This window comes from Durio zibethinus, chromosome 6, assembly GCF_047325235.1.
Source record: "Durio zibethinus cultivar Kanyao isolate XHJ-2024 chromosome 6, ASM4732523v1, whole genome shotgun sequence".
NCBI classification, from domain to species: domain Eukaryota; kingdom Viridiplantae; phylum Streptophyta; class Magnoliopsida; order Malvales; family Malvaceae; genus Durio; species Durio zibethinus.
This window is the reverse complement of record NC_143167.1, coordinates 15,238,746-15,243,648: the sequence shown is the minus strand read 5'-3', so window position 1 is coordinate 15,243,648 and position 4,903 is coordinate 15,238,746.

Here is a 4,903-nt window from a genome sequence, read left to right as displayed (position 1 = left end):
TCCATCACATTCCATACTCTAAAATTTTGGGCCATTATGAACATCTTCATCTTATTTTTCTATTCACAAAATTTATATTTATCAAACATAGGAGCTTTGAGGACTTCTTCACCATCTTGAAACCAAAATTGAGCCATAAGATCTTTACTTAAGGTAGTTAAACCTATAAAAATAGACCAAAGCTCTTATACCAATTGTTAGTTTTTTAGGTGAAATGGTGATCCAAGAGGGGGGTGAATTGAATTTCTCCAAAATTTTCCCAAACAATAATTTCAATATAGTTGAATGGAAATTAAAGCAATAAGCACTTTTGATGAAAATATAATGCAAACAATAACAATTAATAAACCTAAAATCAAATATAAACAACAATAAATTGTAAGAAGATAAGGATAGAGAAATCAAACGCAACGATTTCTAGAGGTTCGATCCTTCTCCCCAAGGCACCTACATCCCCTCTTCTTGATTTTCCACACCGAGGCTTCAATCCACTATTCTTGAATTGAAAATACAAGCTATCTTTTTCTTTCTAAGGCTTAAGATAGAAACCTTTACCCTTTGTAGTATTTTACCCAATCTTACTACAAAGCTCTCAAGATGATACCTCACCTCTTGTTCTCTTCCACCCTTGTATATCGAAGGTAATTTTACAAACAATAGAACAACCTCTCTAAGGCTAAGTGTTTGCTAAGGTTAAGTACAAGAAAATGATGAATGAACAACAAATATAATTTGGAAACAATAAATAGAAAGATATAGACTTTGAAGCTCTAAAAGCTCTTGATTATTTTAGAGAATAAAAATATGGCTTGTTGGCTCTTTCTCTCTTGATGCAGCAATCCTCTTGGTGTGTTGGAGTTCCCAATTTATAGAGAAATTGAAGAAGTAGCCATTGGAAAAGCTTGGGAAGCGAAAGTAGCCGTTGAATGTATGAAAAAAATAGTCGTTGGTGTGATTTCACCCAGACCCAATCAATCTATTCCTTGAGGGAATCGATTGGTTCAAGTTTTATGCCATTTCATGCTTAAAAAACATGACCCAATTGATCCCTTCCATGAAGGGATCGATCCTGTCAATGGCTGGGTGGTTGTCTCTTATTTTGCACTATGGTCACTAATTTAATCATATCTTGAATTATATAAATCCAAATCACAAGCCGTTTGAAGAGTTAGAAACTAGACTTAAAGATCTTTCTATCCATACAAAATTTATCACCTAATTCATTGAGTACGAATTATAGTGAATTTTAAAATTTACCCCTTGTGCAGTTTTTTTGACAACTACAGAGTGTCTAGTAAAAATTCAAAATCTTTTCTTAGAAAATTTGGATTTTGATTTTGTTTGATCCATTAGAAAGTAGACTCAAAGATCTTTCCAACCATATAAAATTCAAATATTAAAACTTCATGAATTAATACAGAAAAATAAAATAAGTTCAATGTTGGAAAACTTTGTTCTTGTAAAACAACTTTCTTAAGTTAATCTTTTTCTGAAAACCAATATTATCAAAATTGTATGAAGTCCAAAATAAATAAATTCACTTTAAAAACAACAATTGAACTTTCATTTAAGCTTAAATAAATAATCTTTAAAGATAGATTTGGTTTGAGAAATATGAAACCAAGAAAGGTTTGTTGAAACTTTAAAAATCATATTATTTATTTAGTACCAAAATATAAAACTTAAAAACATGTACTAAATAAATCTTTTTCAAAATTTTAATCAAATTTATTTATCTTTAATGTTTTTTCATTTCAAAATAAGCATTAATTCAAGGCAAACAACTTCCCCTTATCTTTTAGAAAGAAAATTGATTTAAAAATCTTTATTTAAGAATATTACGAAAATATTTAAATTAAAGGATTACCTTATAATTCTCTAACATATAGGCAGAATTTAAAGATAGTCCTTTTTGTCTAAGATTTATCATATCATTTCCTTAAAATTAAAAATAATATTCTTTGAAAATAATAATTATATTCCTCACAACATGTAGGCATGGTACCATAAATTATATTTGTTAGAATATTATTTTAAACTCATTTATTTTTTTTATTTTTGAAATCAATTTTCTGAAATAAACTTTGACATAAAAATGGAAAAGGCTATAGTAACCATAAACAACAATAATTGAAATGCATGTATATGCATAATGTGTGGAAGAAAATTAATATATGCAAAAGTGTCTTGAATAATGAGGAGATTTAATTGGGATTGGGTCTCTAAATATAAAAAGACCATCTGGACTCTCAAACCTCTAGATAGAGTTTGGGTATGACCTTTCACATTTAAAACCCCATTTTACATTTTTATTCTTTATTATTCTTCATTATTTTAAATTATGAAATTATACAAAAAACCTTAATGAAATAATATTTCTTAAATACTCCATCACCTAGGTGACATTCAGGAACATATTATTTTGTGAGATGTTTTTATACAAATCCTTGAATTTTATGGTGGTTTCGATGTTTTGGGAAGACTTAGGTTTTTATTTAGGATTTTAATATATGGTCTCAAGGTTTCGCTTAAGGTTTAAGATTTTACCTAGGGTTTAGGGTTTCACTTAAGGATTATGATTTTCTCTAGGGTTTTGATTTAGGGTTTTAATATAAGGTCTCAATTTAAGGTTTTATTCAGAGTCTCGACCTTAGGATTTTAATCATAAGGTTTTAATTTTAAAGTTTTGGTTTAGGGTTGTGTTTTAGAGTTTTAATTAAAATTCCATAAACTTATGAATCTCTTTAAAAAATCTCCAACAATTAGGCAAATTTTTCAAAGGAAGTTCATTTTTATAACTTTTCTAAAAATTAATTTTTATACATTTTTCTGTACAAGCTCACTTTTTAGAATTTTTCAAAAAATTGAATTTTTATATTTTTCTCTTATCCCCCTTTTAATTAAAAAATTTTATTTATCGTTTATGTATCTTTTATTACTTTATTTTTATTATATTTTTCTAAAATTTGAATTTTTATATTTTTCTTTTATCTCCCTTTTAATTAAAATATTTTATTTATCATTTATTTATCTTTTATTACTTTATTTTTATTATTTCAATAATTCCCACATATCTAAGCAGAACTATTTATTATTGTTATTATTGTTTTAAGAATTTAATTTTTATTACCTACAACATCTAGACCGGGGTTTCTTTTAAAATTTTTATTATATAATTTTGCATTGTCATGAAAAAAAAAGTGTGTGATAGTATTAATAATTTTAAGGTGCAAAAGGAATGAATTTCATCAAAAGCAATTTAAAAACATGGGAATTAATTTACATACAAGCTAAGATAAATAGAGAAGATGTGGGCATGCAAAGCTTTAAACTTCCTAGTCACCATGAGATTAATCATCATGAAAGGTCATCATGCAAACAAAATAACTAAATCAAGTGCCCATGCCAACGTACAAACATATTCAAAAAGTGAAGTTTTGGACTCTTTCAACCATATATAGGAAACTAGTCACCATGAAAGACCATCAAACAAAATGCGTAAATCAAGTGCCTATGCCAACGTATAAACATATTTAAAAAGGGAAGTCTTGGATTTTTTTCAACCATTTATGACTAACAATGGTAATGAAAATAAAAATGGAAGCCATGAAGAGATGAGTCATTAACAATGAAAAACAAACATGGAAGCCATGAAGTGATTGAAGCTTTATGCTTCCATAAAGAAGCCATTTGCCAAAAAGAAAAACCACAACAACCAATATTCTGTATTTTTAAAAAAAAAAAGAAAGGAGAGAACCAAAAACTTTCATGTGAAGCCTTATCTTTTTTTTTTTGTTGTTGTTTACGTCTTCAAGAGCTGCCAATTTTCTGTTGATTTCTTTCTTTCTCTTCATTTTTTGCTCTTCTTTTTCAGCGCCCAGCTTACCTTTTCTTTTCGGTTTTGTATTTCTTCCAATCCCTATTTATGCTCTCATTTTTTGGTGTTTGTTTTGGTTTTCACTATTTTTTTTTCTTCCGCTTCCGTTTCCTTCATTTTTTTGCATTCTGTCTTTTTGGTTTTTTGGTTTGCCTTTCCTTTCCAGTTTTGCTTCTTCCTCACGGGCTGCCTATGCAGCTTTTTTTTTTCCTATTTCCTTTTTCACATTTGGCTGTTTTGCATTTCTGCTTATTTCTTCTCTTTTTTTTGGTTCCCGTTTTCAATTTTTGCTCCCCGTCTTCCCTCTATTCTATTCAGCTTTTCCTTTTCTTCTTTTATGGTTCTTATCCTTTCTCATGCCACTCTTGGTTCCAACTGGTTTCTGCCCTTTCTTTTTTGCTTCGTGCCCCAGTGCTTCCCCTTTTTTGCCTCATGTTACTGTCATTTTAGCCCACGTCCCATGGAACTGCATGAAGAAGTTTTTTTTTCCCTTCACAATTCCACGCGCAGTAGGCAGTTTTCCCTGGCAGTTTCTTCACGTTTAGCGTCACGTTCCATGCACTTATTTTGCATGAGTTTTTCCTTTCCCTTTCACGTGATTTTCATGCTTCCTTTCTTCTTCTATGAACCTAGCCCTTTCTTCATTGTTTGTTTTTGAAGCAACCACCTTTTTTTTACACGTGAAATGGTTAATGCTCACGAGGCCATGGCCCATTCAGGCCTTTTGTTTTTGTTCATCTTGGATTCCTTCTCCTTTTGGCTTTCCAAGCTTTCTCTGCTTTTATATATGATTTTATATATTTTTTTTGGCCAAAGTTTTCTTATATATATTTTTATTTTTATTATTCAATTTTTTTTAATGTATCATTAATTCAGGCCTATACAACGGGCCTCGTTGTGAAGCCCATATTAGGTCTGACCCTTAAACTTTTAAAAATGGATAGTGTGCTAGGCCCAAAAAATTATGGTTGAAGCTCAATTGCAAAATCGAGCCCAAGTAAAAAAAATAAAAAATCTCAAATAAAA